The 24,128-nt window shown below is 39.3% G+C and overlaps 1 protein-coding gene across 2 annotated transcripts in view; it reads left to right on the top strand.

Annotated features, from left to right (window-relative positions):
• Positions 1–5,395: 5,395 nt before the first annotated feature.
• Positions 5,396–24,128, top strand: part of tab2 (TGF-beta activated kinase 1/MAP3K7 binding protein 2) — a 50,371-nt gene continuing 31,638 nt past the window's right edge. Inside the window, exon 1 of one of the 2 annotated variants that reach the window (XM_023347806.1) lies at positions 5,396–7,128. The gene's annotated coding sequence lies outside the window, so the exon portion shown is untranslated. The remainder of the gene's footprint in view (positions 7,129–24,128) is intronic. The other variant, XM_023347805.1, reaches the window with a different exon arrangement.

Raw genomic sequence — 24,128 nt, 5'->3', positions numbered from 1 at the left:
TTCTTGGTTCTGTGTGTCACTCAGTCAGCCCAGACTCTTCTTTGGGCCTGGATTCAATCCCCCTTCATCATCGGGCCTCTGCTTGTGGCACATTAAACAATGAGGTTCAAAATCTACACTTTTTTTTTTTTAACTATATTGTTTACATTCTCAGACAGAAATGTTTCCAAAGCAGCCCTGGGTGAGATATGTCTTCAGCTGAGAGCAGCAGTGTAATTCAAGGTTTCCTGACATTCAATCTGCATTTGTGTCAACTGCTTATCAAGTTCTAAAGCAGCAGAAAAAGATTCATTTGAAGGATTTATTAGAAAAACATCCATAATGGCTTCAGGGTCACAAAAGTCAGATTCCCAAGGTTTCATAAGGCAGCAGATCACTGTTAGGAGGAGGGAAGTGGACTGTTTGGCTCAACATGTCTCCTTAAAGGGGCAGTATTATGTCATTTCTAGGAACATAGTGCCATTTTATAGCACAACAAAGTATCTATGTTACCTTCAGCTGTATTTGATATATAAATTTGATATTGTAAGTTAACATTGTGAAATTGGGCCTCTGTCTCTTTAAAACAAAAATTGCAGATCCGAGGAGGAGGTACGTCTTGAAGGCGGCACTGGGTCCCCCGAGGCATTTTGCACAGCTGAATGGTTGCCATGGAGACTAAAGAATTTCTCAAACATCAAAGCAACACTGTAGGCATGTTTTTGAGGAGGGAACAACATCATGGCCTGGATCATCATCACATAATGCTGCAGAACAGATCACTTCTCTGTTCAGTGAAGTAAGGACGATGCTGCATTCAAGTTGTTACCATGCAGGTAGCAGTTGGTTCTAGGAAAATGTCCTTTACTGCCATTGTAGTAAAAATTATATTGGATATCGATATCGGACCATGCAACATAGAATCAACAAATGAAACATTACATGTCGTCACTTGCCATCGTTAAATTCTTAATCCGTTATGTTGCAAAAGCAACTCCAAACAGGCGGCTTTTTGGACAAGATTCAAAGGAACTCAGTGTTTCAGCAGTTTTGCTATATTCTGGACATTTGTTCCAGATGTGTGGCACATAGAAGCTGAATGCTGCCTCTCCTGCAAAAACTGAAAAAAAAGAAGCTCTGTTTACGATGGAAAAAAACTAAGAAACTCAGGCACCTAGCAATGCTCCTACCTGCTCTGCTAAGGCAACACTGCGTATATGTGAGATACATCGGCTTCGTATTTCTGCTTTCTCTCACTGGATAGCAGGGATTTTACAACGTGACGTCTGGATGACTGTACGGGTTAAATGCTGGGATGGAAAACAGAAGTGTGTAGAGTACATGTGAAGTGCAATGAGGATGCAGGAAGATCAAGGGCAGAACTGTGTGAAGTTTGCATTAATATCATGTAGTCTGGCTGAAGGTAGAGCCATCACTGGTGGAGGATTTCCCCAGACAACCCTCCCAAATTCACTCAGGGTCTGTCACAAACTCTACAGAGCTAACTGAGCCATGCAGCATCTGACGTGGAGCTCTTTGGGGATTTTGTTTCTCCTTTGAGCAACACGCAGTCTGACCTCGGGGAGATTTCAGTGGGATGTAGTATCTTGAATGCTGACCTCCAGATGCCATGGTGTCAGCTTCCTGTGTGGTTTGCTGTGGGTTTCCTGCTGGTTGCAGCAGTTCTTGCCTAATTTCGACAGCGTTTGTCCCTGCAGCTCTGCTCCTGCTCCTGTTCTCAGTGTTTCAATGAGAAGTTGGTTTTTTTTTTTTTTTTCAACGTCACTTTCAACAAATATCAGTATCTAATGGAGGAAAAATATTTCTCTCCTCTTTTTGATAAACTTTGCTATTTTTATGCATTTTAAAATCTAAAAACATGAAGAAAATTCTTTAAAAAATGACAACTTTTCAGGTCCAGTAGGTACTTATCAAAAAATTATAAGTTGTATTTTTTTTTTTTAAACAAGTTTTACTTGGCTGGATTAAAAGTAAACATGGCTGTTTGCCTTTAGTGCATCAGACGTTTTTGTATTTGTAATTACAGCAAAAACATGTATAGATTATTGGAAAAAAATGTTGAAAATAATGTTGGTTCCACATTTTAACTAAGCACTTAATCCAAATAAAGTACAATAAATTGTATAATTGTAAAGTAATAAAATGGGACAGGAACACTTTAGCCAGCCGCTGCAGTTTAGATATATTATAATAAATAGCATCAACAGTTTTTTCTTTACTACCATTGCTAATGTCTGCTAATGACATTAGCGGAGATCGCTTTTCTGATTCACCGGCTCTTCACAATATCTTTTGTAGCATCATCTAATTCCAGCTTGCCCTCTAAAATGCAAAGTGGAATTAAATTGCAGTTTTTAAAAATTGGTGAGGATCTGTTCTCAATGCGCTCATGAGACACAGTCAACATTTCTTAATTTTTATGTAAGATTTAACATGAAGAAAATGGTTCTCTTCCTTATCTCCGCGACAGTGTGCATAATTCCACACGTGTGAAGGTTTGAAGTTGCAGCTTGATGTGTCTCTCCTGCATAAGAGCTGAACAACTTTCTGCTGCCCTCATTTCCTCTGTCCCCTGTATCTCTGCATGGAGCTTGTTTGTGCAGGATGCCTGCATGACCCTCTCCCAGCGGCCAGCAGACAAGCAAAGAGGTTTGCTTAAGACGGGAGTAATGACTGGAGGACCACTGCAGAGCTGAATCTAAACTGCTGACCCACGACATGCTGTCCTCAGACCGTGAGAAACGGGCCTCTTTCCATGCCAAGAATGTGGGTGGCCAAGTCCTCTTCCTCCAGAACAGCACATCACAGGAGCGTGTTCGGTTTCAGGCCTGGGATTTTCTTTTCTTCCAGTCTGCTTGTGTTGAATGCACATGCTCCCCCTTTGGTTAAGCATGCTTTGCAAAAGATTGCAAAGTAGTGAAATATATGCATTATGTACAATATTGGTAAATATTGGTTATCTGCCATGGCAGTAAAATTTATATTGGGATATCAATATCGGACCAAAGTTTGAAATCGGTGCATCCGTAGAAAATATTCAAGGTCATTGCTGGTCAGAATAACGTTTTAACCAAAAATAATGCAAAATATTGTATGTTACCATACACAATAAAATCATGGTGGTGGCAGCATCATTCTGAGGAAGTGGGGGGTTTTTTGAGTAGGGAAAATAAAGCTGGATATAGATGATGGAAAAATAGCTGGAGCTAAAACCAGAAACCAGACCAGTCCTGGAAGCTGCAGACCGGAGACTGGAGCGAAGCTTCACCTTCCGGCTGGACAGCGACCCGACGCCCGGACCCGGATACGACCACAGCAGACTGATGAGTTAAAACAGTCTGCCTACATCTGGAATCCAATTGGGAATATGTGGCAAGACTTTCAAGTTCCCAGATGCTGACCGTCCAATCTGACTGGACTGGAGCTGCTGTGCATTAAAAAAAACAACAATAAATTTGGTCTCCAGCTGTGCAAAACTGGTTCTGACTGAATATGAGCGCATGCTTGTTAGGTTTTTATTTCTTAACTACATTAAAACACATGTATCGCTTTATGCACTTTTGCATAAGACAAAAAACAAACAAACAAACATATTCATTTGGCATGACGTGTGTTTGCACAAAGAAAGTGAGCAAGTCTCTGAAACTGCAGCCACAGTCACAAAGTCAAGTCGTTGGAAATTCTTAAGAATTCTGATCCGGTTTTGTTTCCCTGCTGATTCGGTGAGCTGACCCTGCGCCCCGCATGCCACAAGCTTCTCCCAGAGTGTGGACGGCATTGTGCAAAGCAAGGAGAGCAGTGTCCAGGGAGCATGAGAGGCCGCACTGTCCCCCCTCAGCGCGGCGCTCACAAGAGAGACGGGGAATTCTGCTCCCTGTGTTTTCAGCTCCAGAGTCAAAGGTCAGAGTCCGTGTGAGATTGCTGCGGCCCGATCCTTTGTGTGCGTGAGTCACCACATTACGCCGACGCACGAGACGCCACATGTTTCCACCGAGTTCACGTGAGAGCCGCCGACTTTTCGCCGAGGTTCCCACAAGCCTCTGTTTTCTCGCTCCCACCCCGCGAGCTGCGGGTTGATGCGGCGCGAAGCGGCGAGCAGGAGACGTGGTTGAAAAGGCGAGTTAAGTGGGTCACCTGTTCATGATGTCCATGCGGAAAGAACAGCAGCGACAACAACAACAACGGTTTCTTGTTGGAAGTAACTGGCTGCGACATTGCAGAAGGAAACTGGAGGACACAATGGTTTCATGGTGAGCAGAGGAGTCCTTTGAAGTAGAGCTTTGTTTGTTTGACCTTAAAAAAAAAGAAAAAGAAAAGCTGTTGCTGAAAACAAATGAAGTTCTGCAAAGTAATGAGGTGATACTGGAGCAATTTAATATCCAACACTATATTTTTAGAATGTTTTAAAACTGGTCAGCTCCAAGATCCTGGAATTAAAAACTACATTTGGCTTCTCTGACTGCTGGGCTCCTAAAAACCGGAATGCCGGATGGATCCAGTGACAATCATTCCTGATATACTGTGCAAAAAAAAAAATCATTTTAGGTCGTGTACAGTCACAAGACTATTTTGTTTAAATATTTGCACATTTTAATATCAATCTTCACAACACGGAAAATTAAAGTACTTTTACCAAGACTCTGCAACATGTCATTTTAAAGGGGCAGTTTTACATATTTTCCAGGCACATAGTGTAATTTCATAGCACAATCAGGAAAATGTTACCTTCAGTTGATTTGAAAATTATATATATATATATATATATATATATATATGGGAAACATGACTTAAAGAAATTTGACATTGCAATTTCATGCTCTGAAATTCGTCTGTCTCTTTAAGAAGCTCCTCTTCTTTCCAGCACTCTGTCTTCAGTATATCATCACAACAATGCTTCCTCATTATGCCGTTTACCACAGTTCTTAGGAGCACTGGACTCAGAAGTCATTCGTATGATGAGCTCATATGAACACATCTGTGCATAAGGATCGTGCAGTTACACCAGCTGTTTGCTAATCGCTGCTGCCACTAGTCTGAAGGAACTGAGAGGGGGAGGGACTTTTGTGAGAGCAATTTTGCACAATCCACTGCCTTTGAAACAAGCAGGTTTTGGTTCAGGAGAATATTAGGACACTCCGACATAAAAAATGACAGACAGCTGTATCACATCAGGTCATGTTTAATACATCGTCACTCATGATTCTGAAGGAGGTTTGGTCTGTTTTAACCTTGGTGCTCTGGTTTCTGCCGAGGCTAGGTTGTCGAGGAGGTAAGTTTACCCCGGAAGCAGACAGCAAGATGCTAAAAGAAGTCTCCAAAACTCCTAAAAGGAAAGCCATATTAATGTTCCTTGTGTAGTTACACAAATTTCCATGCCAATCTGTTATTTTCAATTATGTTTTACTAAAAAGTGAATATCAGAAGGTTTCTTTAGACAGAATATTTCGCCTGAAAAAACAAAACAGTAAATGATTACTAAATCGAGTGTAAAAAATTACTTGACATGTAAAGGTGAACGTCTCTTCACAGTGAGCTTTCTTCTGCTACCTGGCAGCTCTTCAGCTGCTCGAGTGGCTGAGCAAAGTGTGTTTACAGTCCCCTGATGAGGGAGCTCATCATGTTTGGTCTTCCTCTCCCTACAGAGTCGGTGAGCCAGAAAGAGCTTTTCAGGTTCAGCTCTGTTTGTGTTGCTGGAGCGGTTCAGTCCAGATCTTTGGATATCATTATTATTATTTTTCTTTCAACCAGGGGGAGTTCACCATAATATGAACAACTTATTCCAATTTTCTTGGAGAATGGGCGTGATTTCTAGTACTAACCACATTTTGACAAAACAGAAAGAAAAGAAATCCCAATCGATGCCATGTTGTCAGACCAAATCCAACGTTTTGGGCCACATATAGAATGCAATGTGCAATGGGAAATCATTACTATGCATCCACCTACACACATCATCACAAAGGTGAAAGCCCTGCGGGGGTGCTTGGAAAAATTCTCAATGCAAAGATATGCAAATCTAGTAGTAACACATTCAAGTAGACTTACAGCAGCAATATTCCCTATGACTTAATAAATTAAAAAATCAAGTTATTTTCCATCTAACTCACAAACATGCATTACCTTTTAATGGTTTGTCACATTTGATCCAAATATAACACATTCAAGATTGTGGAAGTAAAAGTGACAAATAGTGAAAAGGTTCAAGGCATCTTATGGTACAAATATTATAGTGACTTAGGTTGTAATCATGCAGCACAACTTCTCAAGCTGAGAACTCTATTGTTTCAAACAAGTCTTTTTTAATGGATATCTCATGTGTCAAGCACTCTTGGTGGGCAATATTTATTGAATTAGCGTTTGAGTTAGAGTTTTTGTAAAGAACAAAGCACAGCTATCTGAAATCCACATGTCAAATAAGCTGTTGTAAATTGTTGCTTGTTTTCTGTCTTTGCTGTCTGCAAGCATTCAAAATGGCTTCAGAAAATCTCAGCATTCCAGCTCAAGGTTTTGGAACAGCTACCCATCAGCTGACCTAAGGATGAAATTACAATGAGATGAATGCTGGTGATAAAACGTCCTTAGGAAAACCAGTTTTCATCCCTTCAGCCGTAACCAAACTCTTCCTCTAGTTTGTCTTCTGCTTGCACAATCTGGAACTGCAAGCAGCTCAACCTAATTTTCAGATGGTGAACGTTCTCCTCCTTCATCAGCACAACTTTGGAAACTGGGAGAAAAAAAAAGGAAAACAATTTCTTCATCTCGCGATAGCAGCTTGCTGAAGCAGCCGCCATATTCTGTGACAGTATTTTGATTCGTATCTGCTGGAAGTGAGGAAAAAGAGAAAAGTGAAGGGCTGCAGAGGGGAGGGGGGGCGAAGACGAGGAGCTGTCAAAAAGTTCTCCCGGAGTCTCTGTCAAACAGCGCAGGGCTGTGGCTCGGTTTGCCTCCGCTTCTTGCTCTTCCGAGGACGCAGGCCCGGGGCCTCGGTGCTGTTAGCTCTTCTCCCAGTGAGCGCCCGGACCCCTTACGGCTTCTCCTCTCCCAGCTCCGCGGCCCTTCGGAGGTCCGGCGGCGGTCTCGGGTGTTGAAGGCGGCCCGGGGAGCGGCGGCAGCGGTGGAGACTGGAAGGTAAGTTCCATTAAATTAACGAGACTTTTCCATTTAGCGACAACCAGGAGGGCAGGATTTAGTCTCGCTTTTCTGGAGTAGAAAAACAAATTGAGCGTCTTCTACGGCAAGTGTTGTTACGTACGAGCCACACAGGCAGAGAAGAAAAATTTGATGTGTGGAAAAACTTTTTGTCTCTAGCAGGCAGCTAGCAAAGTCAGCTAAGCTTAAGAGTTTATTGACCGTCGCCTTCCTGGCCCAGTGAAGGAAAAATGTTAAACTTTCGAAACATTTTCCGAAAGTTTAACGTATGTGTTAATGGCTAAATGTGGAAATTATTAGCCGCCTCCTTAGAGTTTCACACTGCCAAGCGCTGCATGTTTTGTAGCTCATGTTAGCCCAGGCTACTTTTTCCATTGAGCTTCTCTGTTGAAACCTCGCAAAAATTAGTCAAGATGTAAATGTTCAATCATTAAACTGTAAACTGACTAAGCTCCTTCACCCGGGTTGGTTCATTTCATATCAACAAGTTTTCCTCGTCTCTAATAAACCGAAGTTAATTTAAACAATGACATAAATACAGTACAGTTTAGTGTCTCCACAGATTATTTTTCCTTTTTGCTGATAGATACGGTTCAGGGCTGGGACATTGATTTCGGACGTGTTTTGATTTATTGAATCCTTCCTTTTTCTGTGATGGAATGATAATACAACAAATAATTAATTTAGTGCACAGGGTTATATTGTATATTGCAATGTTTTGACATAGATATTTTTGTGTTCTTGAGTGCTAATAATTAAAATTATTCTCATTTTCCCTGCACAACCTGCAGGCTTTGAGAATATTCTAGTACTCTAGTTTGTTTGCCTAAAGTGTCCCCACTAAAACAGTTTTTTTTAATGATGAATTAATATGTAGTTTTCCATTTTCATTATTCCACTTTACGTTTCAGTAACTAGTACAGCTGGCAGTGAAACAACCCCACAGCATGCTGCCTCCACCGCCATATTACATACAGTGTACTTGACTTAGACACGCAGAATTTATCAGCGTGGCATCGGTGAAGGAGAACCGTCTGCCTCCAGAAGCATCCTCCCAGTTCTTGCTCGTGTAAAACTTGTTTTACAACAAATAGAAAATCCAGCGCATGGCAGATTTGAGCTTTACTGCTTCCTAGGTTGTTATAGAACATTTTAGTTTGTTTTCTTCCCCAGCAGGACATTTAGTGTCTTCTCCCAGACCTTTTAAAGACGTGAAGTTGCACTCGGTTGCAGTCGTTTAAGCTGATCTTGGGATATGGAGGTGTTTAGAAAATGGCTCAAAAAATGCTCAGTTTTCACTGAGCGTTTACTAGACGTTCTTATTGCTCTCACTGTACAAACCGAATTTTATTCAGAGAGAAGTTTGTATGCCCCAAGATTGTTCAAGTTAAAAGATGACCTAGAACCTTTAGCATCACTTAAGATTGTACATATACAGTTGAGCTTTTGACTCAACTGTATACATACAGCTGTATGTATACAGTTAGCAAAACCCTACAATAAATTAAAAATGGAGCATACAATTTTTGTTCTAAAAAAAAAAAGTGATGTTAAAACAAAGCGGAGTTCAAATAAACCAATAAAGGCCTTAATAGTACACTGTACTGCCACTGTTTAAGCTTCTGACCTCTAGCTTATATACGCTTTCAGAAGTTGTTTGTGTTGCACAACTTTGGCCCAGGTAATGAAATATTCAGTGACAGTTTATAATGAAAGTCCTCCTGGTTGTCCAGGTGACCGTATTTAGACGGATGCAGGATGAGTTGGTCTCGACCTTTTGCAAGCCGCTGATACGGACGCCCAGTTGGTGCGCTTTGTGCTGTTAGAATGATGTGTTTGGCCTGAGATAACCCTACAGGAGAATGTTGACTTCCTCGTCATATATTATTTCTACATGTGCGGCCTCTAAAAACGTCCGGCTGGATAGTGTGCTACAGAGTTCTGCCACCTTTGAAAACCAAGGAGACGTTTTTGGTCTCAGTCCAGCTAAATAAACCGTCTTTAGATCCGCTGATGTTACTGAACCATTTGAAAAAAGTCATCTTGTACCGTCATTTTTTATGACTATCTACTGTAGGAAAATTTTCCTTTTTAACATTTTGCTTTTGTTTTCACATTTTAAGATGAAGAAAAATTTAACAACTTTGCAAAAGAAGGAAATATTCTTCTATGGGATATGGTTGAAATTATGTAAAAGGAAAAAAGAAAGTCCACCAGATGACGAGAAAAATAGGTGTAAAATTCAAAACAATTATAACATAAAGAACCGCTAAAACTTGCTTTTACATTTGTTGGTTCTTACCTGCTTAGATCCAAAATTAATTTTACCCTACTTGATCTATTTTACAAATTACAAATATCTTTAAAAAACTGTCTTTTATTTCAATCATTCCTTTTGTGACCTGAATTCAAAGTGGAAATAAATGGCTGTAAAACAGGCTTGCCAATAAAATGATGGTTGGGCTGACATCACTCTGAACTAGGGGAACCCAAGGAGCGCTTTGGTGGAACACCCCAGACCCCCAGAATTTTCTAAAAACTGAACTTTCAAAACAGAAAATTTGATTAAGTGATGAAATTGATTGATCTCCCACCTGTATTTGCAGCCAAACATACAAAATTTACTGTCACAATTTGTTTGAAAATATACAAAAATAATTTTTTTTGTATGTTTATATAGCTGTTGTTGAATTATTGTAGTTGTGATTGCATTTACAATGATTCAACTTGTTTTATTTTTGTAGGAGCCAGTTAAGAAACTTACTGAACTTTCTGACATAATGGGATGATGTTATCATGACACCTTCAGACTTGCTGCATCTATATCTCACTCTGAACTAAATCAGGTTTTATCCTCTGCTGAGGTTGCCTGACCTTTTACTTTTACTACTTTGACTAGATTCGGAGTCACTTCTTTTTTTCCCCTGCAGAACTCTGGATGCCTCCAGTCCAAACCTGCTGTTAACAGCTAAACTGTGAGAGTATATGTCCTTCATTAGCAGTTTGTGCCTGCCTTGACTTGCAGTCAACACTGCACTTCCTGACCAGAGAACTGCCATGGCCAACTGTTTATAGGTGCAGACCCCTAACTGAAACCATGTGTGCCTGTAGCTGGGCAAACGTGTTGCCAGGAGACCTCGCTGATTTGCCACTTTGCAGAGACCCAGCAGTAGCTGCTCACAGCGTTCGTGGTAAGTGCCAAGTCAGGATTTTTGTGCAGCACGAGGGGCTAATTGCCCTGTTTGGATGTCATGAGGTATCTGCAGAAGGCCTGAATGAACACGTAAAAGAAATGTGCGGATCAGTAAAATAGGAGCGTCCTGCGTTTGCGCGGTGCTTGTTGACGCGGGTGTGAATGCTTGTGTGCAGTAAACAAGTGCTGAACTAGGATTTGTTCTTGAGCGCAAACCAAGTTTGTGGCTTTCTGTTGCGCCAACACTCAGGAAAACAGGTTTCGTTAGAGGGAAGAGACGTTTATCACTTTCACAAATCTCCATGAAAACAAATGAATGGAAAATATACAGTTATTTGCCTCTTTTAAACAGGGAGGACGGCTATGTCCTTGGACTGAGTAGAAACATGGAGTGGAGGAAGTACTTGTTCCGATCCACAATGTCAGTTTAACCTTGGGAAATGATTTCTCTGTTGCCGACTCATTTCAGTTTCTTTTTAAGGCTGCAGATACTGGTTTAGTGTATTTCCAGCTAAGGCCTGTCACCTGACCCCTCAGACTGCTCCATGCTTGCGCTCTCTGTCAGATAAGTAAGTACACACTGTGCATTTCCCACCAAGTGTCTCTTCTGGTAGAGCTGTGGAGCTAGCTCCTAGTCCAGTAGGCAGAAGGAAGGATCCATCATGCTCATTCCAGCAGATTCAGGAAGAGGGCCCGGGTGTTGGGAACCCTCCCCCCTCCTGACTGTGTGGCTGTCAGGAACAGAGGCTCCTACTGGAGCCCCCTCCCCCTGTCCACTTCTTCTCTTTAAAAGGAGGCTTCCATTACATGCTGCTCATGCTTCTAGTTGGTCCTAGGGTGAAAATGCATTGGCTGGTGCAGACACTGTAGGATTCTGTGACGTATATGATGTATGTGCAGTGTTCACTTCACAGTTAATGTAGGGCCAAGTAAATCTAAGCGTTATGGAAACTGTTCAGGAACACAAATCTTTAAGAGCTTGTTTTCCTGTTGCATTTTCACCAGATGAGTGTACACCCACTGGCCACTTAAAGTTGCTCTATGGGACTTTCATATAAAAAGAAGCTTTTACACATTTGTTAAAACTATCACCATGTTGTGGTAGTATAATACGAGACAGATAATCTGTGAAAAGATCAATCTCCTCCATCTTCTCCCTGACATACTATTACCGTCTGAAGAAATGCACCACTCCCAGTCGGAAACGACCAATCAGAGCCAGGAGGAGGGTCTTAGCGCTGTCAAACATCCTCATGTACTCACTGCTCAATGTGCTAATGGTGGAGAAACAACTTACAGGAAAATCGTTTAACCACTGTCATTGTTGGCTATGCTAACTAGCTTGAGCATTCAAAACATTTTCTGCTAGCTGCAGCGTAGCAGAGAACAAGAAGTAAGGGGAGGGCGAGCAATGCCACACGGTGGATGAATGACATGCCTCTTGGCTCTGATTGGTTGTTCCTACATAGTACTGGGAAAAAGCAGAGGAGCTTGATTTTTTTTTTTTTCTTTGAGTTTATGGTAGTTCATACCATCCTGCCACTATGGAACTTTTATAAATATTTTATTTATTTATATATTTACATATTTTTTTAAGCATGCATAGCTGTTGTAAAAGATTGTTTTAGTAATTGAGTAATCTACTGATTATTCTGACGACTAACTGAGTAATCGAATAAAAAAATATTGATAAAATGAAATATTGGTGAAGTCTGACATAACAGTATTAACATCGGATATCAATATCGGCTCAAATTTTCATGTCTGTACATCCCAAGCAATTATTTTTCTGTATCTTAGAAAATTAACCTGTAATAATAATCAAGTCATTTTTTAAAGTCAATATGGACAATAATTACACAAAAATCTGAAATTGTATTCAGTTTATTAATAAACATAATAAGGAAGCAGACTGACATTGGGGAAAAAAATACTCCCGTGTTTACATATTAATCCTCAGAACAACTCTATCTTTTATGCATTTATAGATTTTGTGTACACTGGTAGAACCTCATGTTCCTGCTTTACAATGTGCTAATCGTGGTGAAACAATTTACTGTTCCAGGAGAACTGTTTACCCGTCGTCATCCGTGGCCATGCTAACTAGCCATGGCATTTACGACAAGCTCCTCTTTGACGAGCTGTAACAGAGAGGAATGTGGAGGATGAAAGCAGTGCGTACATGAGCTTGGTTGACAACGCTGAGACTCTCCTCTTGGTTCTGATTGGTTGTTCGAGAGATTCATTTCTGCAGATGGCAGAAAAGGCAGAAAAAGGAGCTCTTTATTTTAAACAGATTATCTGTCTCATATTATACTGTCGTGACATAGTGATAACTTTAAGCTATATTTAAAGAAAAATACCTAAAAAAAAATAATAATAAAAGTTACCTACTGTAGCTTTAATTAGGTACATGACCCCCTTCTGCCTTCACAACTGGCTTAATCCTTTGTGGCTAAGATTCCACAAGGTGCTGGAAACATTCCTCAGAGGTTTTGCTCTGTGTTGATGCATCACACAGTTGCTGCAGATTTGTCAGCTGCTAATCCGAATGGAAACCTCCAGCTGCGCCACATCCCAACTCTGCACTATTGGATTGAGATCTGTTGTCTGTGGAGACCACTGCAGTTAAGTGAAGTCACTGTCATGTTCCAAAAAAGCAGCTGAAGATGATATGATCTATGTGACATGGTGGATTAGCCTGCTGGAGGTAGTCCTTAGAGGGTTGGACCACTTGGCGTCATAAGGTTAAAGACATGGTTAGCAATAATACTTGTACTGTTTCATTAAAAGAATGGTAAATTGTGTCCATCACAAGGCCACTGTTGCCTTTCTTTTACTCTGAAGCAGTCTGCCATTTTATCCATTTTCTGTATAACCAAACAATGGTTGTGAAAATGTTATGTTGTTTCATTTTAGATTATAAATTTTTTTCCTCATTTAAAAAAGAATTGGATTCTTTATTTGTATTTTTAATTTTAATGTTGTATAACAAAGTGGTTACATAAAAAGCAGCAGAATGTGACAATCTTAAAAGATTAATCACCAGAATAATCTATAGAATATTCCTACAGGGACAGTATTATGTTACTATCGAGCTTTACATCATGTCATAATGTTATTCTCTCATCACAAACATACCTTGAGAGTTGTCTTTATTTCTTTCATGCATGTTTGAGAAATCCTTTTAGTCTCCATGGCAACCATTCAGCTATGCAAAACACCTGGGTGAACCTAGAACCGCCTTGGAGACGTAGCTCCTCCTCAGAGCTGCAGTTCCCAAGCTTCTGAGATTATGCAATACAGAGCAGCTCTCCTCTGCAACTCTCCCACTCAGCTCCTTCAGACTAGTCAGCAGCAGCAATTAGCAAACACCTGGTGGTCATCTGCTGAGCTCATTATAGGAGCTAGTTCTCAGTGAAATGCTGGTAAAAACATTATTAAAGGGCTAATAGAGGAGTGATGTTGTGATGACTTCCTGAGTTTCAGAAAGAACAGGAGTTTTTAAAGAGACAAGGACCCAATTTCAGGGCATTGAATTACAAAGTCAGATTTTCTTGAAGTCGTCTTTGATATATACAGCATTTACTACTTAGTGTTTTGATTGTGCTATGAAATGTGACTGGAAAATACATAATACATAACACTGCCTCTATAATAAAAGAAACGTTAGATGCAGCCTTTATTTAAAGTCACTTTATTTCCTTTTCGTCCCCATTTCGATGCTTGCTTTGACCTTGGGTATCTTCAACACGACTAAATATGCAAATGCATGTAGTTTCCAGTGTGTGATTTGCTGAGGTGCTTTTACAATTGAACAGTTGAGTCTCAGAGAACATTTATGACCCCCATCGTTGCGGAATATATCATTGTGTCTGCCAGCGGCCATTATGAGATTATTCCCAACAATTTATCACGTTGACCTCATTTCTGTTAGACTGGGTCTGTAGTGAATCAGCTCTGCTTCGTAACATGATGTTTACGATGTCATTTTTCAATCCATAAAATATGTGCAAGCTAAAACATTTACTGTGATAGAGGACTTGACGTAAGTTGATTCAACCTTTGACATTAAAAAATAAGAATGATAGATAGAATTGTTGTCCCTTTAAGAGAAAATCTAGTACATGTTTCAGTAACTTTGATTTAGAATGAAAACTAATATTTATTCCTGCTGTTAGGGAAAGAAAGGAAAAGGGTAAAAGAGTAACGTATTGATAATTGAAATAAGCTGCATGATGAAGTAGTTTGTAGCACTGTTGCCTTGCAGCAATCAAGGTTCTAGGTTCGAATCCTGACCTGGAGCCTTTCTCCATGTGGTTTGCATGTTTTCTCTGGGTACTCCAGTTTCTGTACTCCAGATCTGTGTGTCTCTCTGCTGGATTGGCGACCTGTACAGGGTGGATCTTGCCTTTCGAAACATTTCCTTTGACTACTCAAACTTAAAGGAAAATATGGAATATAGACACACTAAATTGTTCATTAAGTAAATGTGCTAACTGTACAAGTCATTATAGCTTTTTGCTGTCCTAGTTTTATATAGTAACACTAAGAGCTCATATTATTTGGGTAACTACATAATCACGTCTCTTTAGAAATGATCTGCTGTGATCATTCCTTGTGTTGCACTTTAACGACATAGACCAATTCCCACTGTACCATCTGTAAATCAGACGTTTGTTTAGCACACACAGTGAGCAGCCAAGTTCTGCTTGTCCACTGGACTAACAGCTTAAATGTTAAAGAAGCAGTTTAGATAAGGAAATGAGGATGCATGGAGATTAGGTAATGGTTGACAAAAACTATAAGTGTTTGATAAATGTGTAAGATTAGGTTGTGGCGTGTTGTAAAAGTCAGCAGTCATATTGCTGTTGTGAAGGGAGCTTTCCACTCCTGCAGAGTGTGTTTCCATCTGATCTGGAAAATAAAGATAAGTGCCACTTTTAGTTTCCATTTATGTTGCCTACCACATTATTGTTTCTGTCTGGCACTTCATGATTTTGACTGTTTGCCATTTTTGGAATTGTACATATTTTGCATATGTTTGAGTCTTGTGACTCTTTTTCAAAGGCTCTTCATTTGGCTGATGTCATAAATCAGCGTTCCACAGCTTTGGGCTGCAGAACGCAGAGGTTGTTAAAATATTTAGCACATGTATTATAAAATAATCACTGGATTTATAATTTTATTAGATCAAACTCTTTGGTCCTTGTGTGCCTGCAGGAATCAAAATGTTCTATTTAGATTGATCACTAGTAAAATGTTTTATTACTGTGAGCTCTGACATTTTGTTAAGTGACTGTTAAAATCAGTGATGCAGATGAATTTATGAATTAAACTATGAAAATAAAGCACTAATGTTCTGCCTTCATTCTGAGCCAACTCCTTCAGATGTGAGTTGTTATTTCTCTAAGAGAGGTGAGCAGCATAACGAGCATGCTAAGATGCTGGCTAGCTAATTTTCTCTCTGTCTTCTATTCGTATTTTCTGTCCCTCATTTCCCTTTCTCAGAGAGAGGACTTTTGTGTCTCTTGCTGCAGCATCATTCTATACGTCAGCTGAATCAGGGTGCACGTGTGGACTAATTTATTTTTTATCTTGTTTCAAAAATGATTGGGACCTCAGACAGTATCTATTTTTAAAGCAGAATTCAAACTCGAACCACTGGGCTTTTTAAGGGCCTCTGCCGGTTGGAGGTCCTTGGTAAATTGTACCCTAAACACCCTCAGATAAGTCTCTCTACAGATTTCAGTGGATATGCGGTATCTTCAACATTATTATAAATTATATCGTAATTTATTATACCAGACATTGGTCGTTCTGATGAAAGATCCATATTTATTTCCATTGTTTTCATTCTGTTTCCTACAGTGACTTTAGGATACTAGAGGAGTTGTAGTTTACCTTCTTCTTCTTTTACTTTCCTTTTTGAAGTGAATTGATAAAGGTAGCAATAACCACATCCTAAAGTCAGGTTGTGCATGCTACCCTTCCCCCATACTGCTTCACTTGACCTAAGTTTTGGGTTTAGCTTGTATGCCTTCCTATTCTGCAGTGTTTTCACTTCTCTCAAATGGCACATCGTCTCACACAAGTTACCCACACTTTGGACCAGTTGGACAGGTCTAATTCAAATTGAGTGGGATATTTGAATTCAACCTGCAATGCAAACAACCATTATACTAAAACAGGCTGTTCACCAGGTGATCAACAGTTTAAGGCCATATCATTCAAAAACCCAGATCTTTGCAAAAATGTGGATTTAGTGTCATTTTGCACAGGAATCCACACCGTCGTGACCTGATGGCAAAGGAAAAAAGCTTTCTCTCTTTGAATGTGATTCGATTGTTGAACTGCATAAGCAAGGCCTCTTGCGTTTTACCCACTCAACCCCTCACAGCCTGCTAAGCAAGCTTGGTGGCATCAACTGACTCACTCACTCTTTGGTTACCTAGCAACAACCTTCTGAGTAACATGTTTCATGTTTTGCCACTGTGTCTCATAACTGCTTAAGAATAAAATAAATATGTACATGAAGTGAGAGAATGAGCACAACAGCTCAAGAGGAAAGTGGATAAAACAGAAAAGGTCACATCACCAGTTTGGCAGTATTTCAGGTATTTAAAGCAATCAATTATCAATATCGACAGATATGAAATCATGGTATGTTTTTTTAATAGCATGATACATTTTTCAGCCATATCACCCAGTGCTAGAGGCGATTAACAAGACTCATTACAAAGTTATTTTTTGAAACTTTTCATTTTTAATTTCAGGGTTGTTTTGGGTTTTGATCAGCTGATAAACGGCCTATTTCAGTTCAGTGGTTGTTTGCAATAAAATGCTTGGATCTTTTTTTTTTTTTTGTCTCGCTGCCATTTCTTAAGGTTAAGCACACAAAGAAGAATGTATAAAGTTACTAAAGCTAACCATACTATAGCTAATAAGATGCTAAAGACAGTTTAAAATTTCAACTCTGTAAATATTTAGTTTAAAAAATGTATATTAAAAAGCCTGTTTTACAGTAGCCCTTCTGACTGCTCTTGTCTGGAAGGCTAAAAATGAACTATTTTATATTGTGGTAGAACTCGGGATCAACAGGTCCAAACTTTACAAAACTGGAAATTGACCACAAATATCCCAACGGTGCATCAAAAGTTTTTAGACAAAAGTAGGGTTAGTTGTGTTGCCCAGTCATTCTGTTAAACTCATAATAGGCGTTTAATGTGATCCTGCTTGAGATATTAAACACTGCGAAATAGTTAAAGACCAGCTTTTTATGTTTATAATTTTTTTAGATTGCCTCTGCAGAGACATGGCTATGAAATAGGATAGTAGCAGCGCCATCAATTAAAGGAACACAGTGGTGCTCCTAGGCTGGCTCACTTTGACTGTACTATTTAAACTAATTGGAAACAGAGCCGCTAGTGTCTGAAACGGGCAGCGTTGGAGCTCTTTAGCATTGTTACAAGCTTTCATTTCCACCCCTGCTTCTTTTTTATGATATAAAAATGGAAGTCAATGGAAGTGGCAGACCAGCAGGATTGCATTGCCTTTTGCAATGAAGGAGAACATGTTGTGTTCCAACAATCTATGTGTGATAAAAGGAGCTCAGGCTTCAGAAAGCCTACTTCCTGTTGTTGAGGTGAACTGTCTGGTGGGTGATTTACTTTCATGCAAAATGAGCTTTGCATCTCGTCTTTCAAAAATGGTCTGGTGTTTGTCACAAACAAGCAAAATGCCGTTTAACTGTAACAGCTCATTTGCTTGTTTACTTGGTTTCATTCACAAATCTTCCTGTCCTTCCTCTTGCATCTAACCGCAGTGCTGTTACAGTAAGAGCTGTCGCTAGAATGTCAACGTCGTGACAGCTCACAGGAAGATGGGTCAAGAGTTATCTTTGGCCTCTGCGCTCCCTGTGCAGACAGAAGTCGATGCAGCAGGATACACGTGTGTGTGACACAAACACTTCCTCTCAGTGTGTGCTGCTCTTACTAACACTAATCTTCAGCTCATTCTCACATTAGACTCTTTTAGTTTGAGAAGCAGGCTGCAGAAAGTGTGCATGTGCTAAATGTAAAATGCCCATTTTTTATAAAAGGTGATTGCAATAAATGGCTATATAATGAATATACAGTATATATATATAACATTCTGAATCAATTTAAAATGTTTCAAAGTTGATTTTAAAGCAGCAGTATTATGTAAAATTAACTTTTTAATCTTTACATCATGTCATAATATCATTCCCTCATCAAAAACATACGTGGAGTGCTACTTTGATTATTTCATGCATGTTTGAGAAATCCTGTAATCTCCCATGGCAACCATTCAACTGTGCAAAATCCTTGGTTGGACTAGGCCTGTCTCGATAACAAATTTTGCTGGAAGATAAATTGTCCCAAAGGTTATTGTGATAAATATTCTTGGTTTGACATTATTTTCCAGTAATATAATGGTAATGGCAAAACAATGCAAGAACACATTCTCAAAGATCAATAAACTTTACATTTTAAAGTCAGGTTCTTCAGACTGGCCAGCAGCAATTAGCCAACACCTGGTGGAACTGCTGATCTCGGTATTCAGTCTCAATCTCAGTGCGACGCAGTTAAAGGGTTAATTGAGGAGCGTCGTTGTGATGACTTTCTGGTGGCACAGAGATGGAAAGAGCAGGACTGTTGTGGAGACAGAGGCCCAATTTCAATGTGTTAAATTACAAAGTCAAATGTATTTTAAGTCATATTTGACATACACAGAATTTTTCTTTACAAAAACTGAAGGTAACAGTTACTTTATTGTGCTGTAAAATGGCACTATGTTCCCGGAAGACCCGCGATACTGTCCCTTTAAACATTTAAAGAATGCCATCTATGAATGCCCTCCATTTACTTGTGTCTTCTGAAGATGCTGTGCAAAGCTCACCACTGTTCTTTCATATGGACATGGGGACTCCAGGCCAGCCCCTCACATTGCACTCCACTTTATCACTCAGTTCTGTATCAACCATGGCCTTGATACTTCTCGCCCAACAAATGACTTAAAAGAAACGGAGGCTTTGCATGAAATACTTGTAGAAAATGTTTCGCATCTTTCTGCAGATGTTAATGCTTAAAGTCTCTTTTGTCTCTTGAGCACAACCCGAGTGTGGCACATCCAGCCTGGTCTGGTTTCCAGGTGTTGTCCTGACCAAGCAGGGCAGACAGAGGTGTGTTGGATTGAAAGCAAGTATTTGTGCTCACTGGGACATGACTTGATTTTGCCAACAAAGTCACTAAGTTGTACGTAAATCTGCAGCTTGCCCAGCCAGTTTCTCGCTCTAGAGCCAGAATGGACACAACACACCAGTTGTGTGGGTTTACAGACCAAACATCTAATCCATCATAAAGCAGAAACTGTTTAGCTGGAGATCCACCAATCAGAGGTTTTAGGGCGAACTTAAGAAATTACAAATTTTAGCTGAATACTTTTTCTCCAACCTTCTTGCCATTATTCATTATTTATAGGAGCAGAGGTGATGACCCACTGTGTGAGAACGATTAGTCCCTGTAAACCTGGGTTTTATTAGTATTTTGTAACAACAACAAAAAACCAAAAAGCTTTTGGCGTTGACATTTTGAGCTGTTTTTTCATTAGATATTAGCACCATTAGCATCGCCAATATCTTGGGTTCTGGGGGAATGTAGACTCTTACCGTAACGCTAACATTTTTAAACGGCTGTCAACATTTTCAATTTCTGCATGTTTAATGGCAAACAGAAAAGGATAAAACAACTTTGTTTACGTGTTTACATGAGTTGTCACATAATTTTTAATGACTTGGAACATGAACAAATGTGTCCATGTGTAATTTTAGTTGCATTTCTTAAATTACGGAAACACTGCAAAATTGTGTTTTCTCAACATTAAGAGAATATAGACATATAAAGATTGAGACTTGTGCAAGCTTTGTTATATTTCAGCAGTTGTTTGCGGTTAACATGAACCATAAATGGAAAATATATAGCAGGAGTTTTTTTTTTTTTTTGTTTGGTTTTTTTGTTCAGGATAGTAATTTATAGGCCACCAGAAAAAAATGTTCCCATGATTATTCCCATTTACTGCTCAACAGTTGTGTCCTTTATTCAAATTTTACTAAACTCATATATGTTGTAAAGTGGCAGTATTCTGTAAAATCAACATTTTTGAGCTTCTCATCATGGTATAATGTTATTCCTTCATCAAATACATATCTAGGTTTACCTCGTGGTAATCATTCGACTGTGTAAAACGCCTTTGAGGACGAAGCACCTTCTGTCACAGAGTAGCCCTCCCCTGTGACTCCCCCACTCGGCTCCTTCAGACTAGCCAGCAGCAATTGGCAAATACCTGGTGGAACTGCGAACCTCGTCAAACAAACTCAGTGCAACGCCCCTAAGAACGATGTTAAAGGCTTGAAAGAGGAGTGACGTTATGACAACTTCCTAAAGGCGGCGTTTCCGAAGGAACGGGAGCGTTAAATTACAACGTCAAAATTCTTTTAAGATGTATTTGATATAAATATCACTTCTATAACTGCAGGTAACATAGTTTCTTGATTGTGCTACAAAATGACACTATGTGTCTGGAAAATGCGTAACCTTGCCCCTGTAAAGAACATGCTGTTCAGTTGCACATACAAATCAGTTGTTTGTGATGCATGTAACGTACTAAAAGAAAAATCAATATTTCAATATAATTAATGCAGACATTTTTTTAAGCTACTCATCTGCGTCACAATCGAATAGGAAGTGAGCTGATTACCCAAATGTGTACATCACAGCAGAACCTCAGACTCAGGTGCTCGACCTCTACCCTTGTCCTACAGTGGCTTACCTGATGGCCAACAGTTTTAAACTCATTTCACATGGCCAACGCGGCAACTGGGGTTGCACAGTATTTTAAATCGCAGTCGACATTGCAATATCAATATCTGAAATATGGCAATCGTAAGACTGCTGGGTTGCAAGGTTTGGTCGTATATTAGATTTCCAGCGCTATGCATGCAGGTTCTGCATGCCAGTAATATATCTGCCCTGCTGGGTGAGCGTTTGCTGCCTTCGATGCACACATTTCATGTATATTTTTAGTGCCTGAGATATTAAAGCTCATAAGGGCTGTTAAGGACATTATAATGGAAAAGAACAGATCATCATAATGATAGTCAGCAAATGTGTCGCATTTATAATGTAACATTTAATTACATTGAATCCAGGGTACAACCTTTTCATTAGAAATATTAACACGCTTAGCAAGTGGTGTCTTGTCTACAATTTTCTACGCAGGAAGTGACTCAGTTTATTTTCTAAACTAAATAATTTCTGAATTACTCATGATTTATTAGTTTATAGCAATAAACCTGTGAATCATTTATTGGTTCTTTCTGATCTCTATTGGAAAGAGCATAATATCTTTAAAAAATTTCAAAAAGGATTTTTCTTATTTGTATCAAGTTTGAGATGCATTTGATAAAAATAACAATGGGGTTAGGATTACCATACTCTCAGAATTTGACCATATGCTCCTCTAATCTGGAACAAACTTCCAGAAAACTGCAAAAAAAAAAAAAAAAAAGCCGAAACACTGAGTTCCTTTAAATTGAGGCTAAAAACATCCACCTGTTTAGCGCCATCTGATTCATAACTGGAACATGGATCGATGTATTTGATGTCTGCTTGACGCTGATATTTGACAAACTGTAATGTTGATAGCTATTTTATAATTAGTCACTGTATGTTGTTTTTAAGGCGGAAAGCACTTTGAGCTGCCTTGTTTTTAAACGGTGCTGCACAAATAAACTTGACTGATTTCAAGTTTCTTTTTGTCATTTTAATAAACCCAGAATTTTGATTTGTATTTTTCCAAATAAGCTTTTAAAGACAGAATCTGGTCAGCATTAAAACCTGTTGTTGCAGAAAAAACAAACTGATGTTAGTCTCTTGTGGTCAAAGAAAAGGATGGTGACTTAAATTTGTAGAATTTCTCAAGAAATTTTGGGTGTACACTTTGTTCTATCTGCAAGTTTTGTTTCCTTTTTATCTTATCTCATGACCACAGTTTTGTGAAATGCTGTCTGTTACTGACTCTTATCTGCTTAGTAGTTGTACCAATGTCAGCTTCCTAATCCTAACACTGTGTCTTTAAAATGAATCCAGCATGTGCATGTTGATAGCTACGGATATGCAGGTTTTTATTAATCAGTTTTGTGTAGCTACTGCTCTGAGAGACTTATGACCTTTTTTTTCTTAACACTAGTACAACAGCAGCACTGTGTGTATGTAGCTCCTATATCCCAATATTTCATGGTATAGAATGACTAATTATTCCTGGCCCTTGTGAAATAAGGGCCCCCACCGCAGCAGCAGAAGGCTGGGACCACTTACTGCTGTTGGTAAGACCATCCAAGTCGAGTAGCAGAGCATGACTTGAATGTTTTGGGATGGCTGGATTAAGACTGAATAGCATTTGTTGAGTGGAGGAGTCACGTGACGTCGCTGCTATGTGTCTTTTGGTTGGCCTCAAAGTGGAGAATGATACTCCTAACAGCTGCGAGAAGCATTTCCGGTGGAGGCTTTTCTGCTCAGCCAGACAGATGGAGATCCAGCAGCACACTCGAGCAGAGATGCATCCATCAGTAACTCCATGTTCACTACATGCATGCATGTATATCTCATATGCATGCGTGTTTTCAAAATGTAATATCGCCCTGGTAGCAATCTGGAAGCCCCACTTTGATCACAGCTCTGCTTTTTCTTTTATCAAAGCAGTGTTGAGGGCAGACATGAATGCTTTATGGGTGAGATTTTGTTACTCTGTGTGAAGAACGGTGCTTATAGTTGAGATGTGGCTGCCAGGCGCTGCGCCTCCTCCAGGACATCACCATTTAAATCTGGGCTCACCTGAATGTGGATGATCAACGTTTTCATTTCTTTGGTGGCAAATGAGGGTGTGAACTAGGCCGATAATAGTTAGTGAATGGTGACTAGAGAAAATATAATTGTTACATTAGAAATTTACTCAAAAATAACAAATTATTTATATTTTATGACTGCTACTAACAGTTATTTTAATAATTGGTTATTTTAAGGAAAGATGGAAAGACAAAAAAAACTTGGCAGATTCTGCAAACTTTTCATTTAACCACTTAAGCATTTTATACAATATTAAAAAGAAACTAAAGGGTGCATGTTAACAAACAATTCAATCCTCTTCTTAAATAAGAGAATACACATTTTATTGAACAAAATCAAATAACAGCATTCCTTTAGAGAACACTTGATTATTTATAGCAAAGGATGCAACTAAAAAAATCTTAACATCAACAGGTGAAAGACTCAGACCTTTCTGCTGGTCTTAACATCAGTACAGTGAAGGGCTGATCTGTTGATTCATTTTTGAATTAATTGGTTAATAATCGGATAGAGAAAAGTTCTTAGTTGGAGGTTCTGTTTTGTTTTACAGAATTGAACCAGGTGAAACTGTCACTTGAGGAGTTCTTGGTAGAATAGATTTGCAGACAGCTAATTATTATTTTTTTTAATCTATCTTATGCAGAATGTATATATTTTATACAAATTAGTCATAATTACTGCTTTGCTGATGGTAAAGCAAAGTGTCTTTTTTGAGTTTTACACTCCAGGTAACGCTTTACTGAATTAGCCAGTGATACAATCGATTAATCGTTTCAACCCTAAATATTTCTTGAATTAGGACGTATTGGTGTGAGATGCAGGCAGTGGTGAACCTCAGAGCTGTGTGTCGGTTGATGAAT

The sequence above is a fragment of the Xiphophorus maculatus genome, chromosome 15 (genome assembly GCF_002775205.1).
Source record: "Xiphophorus maculatus strain JP 163 A chromosome 15, X_maculatus-5.0-male, whole genome shotgun sequence".
In the NCBI taxonomy this organism is placed as follows: Eukaryota; Metazoa; Chordata; class Actinopteri; order Cyprinodontiformes; family Poeciliidae; genus Xiphophorus; species Xiphophorus maculatus.
The sequence above is the reverse complement of the archived record's forward strand: the minus strand, read 5'-3'. Positions and strand labels throughout refer to the sequence as shown.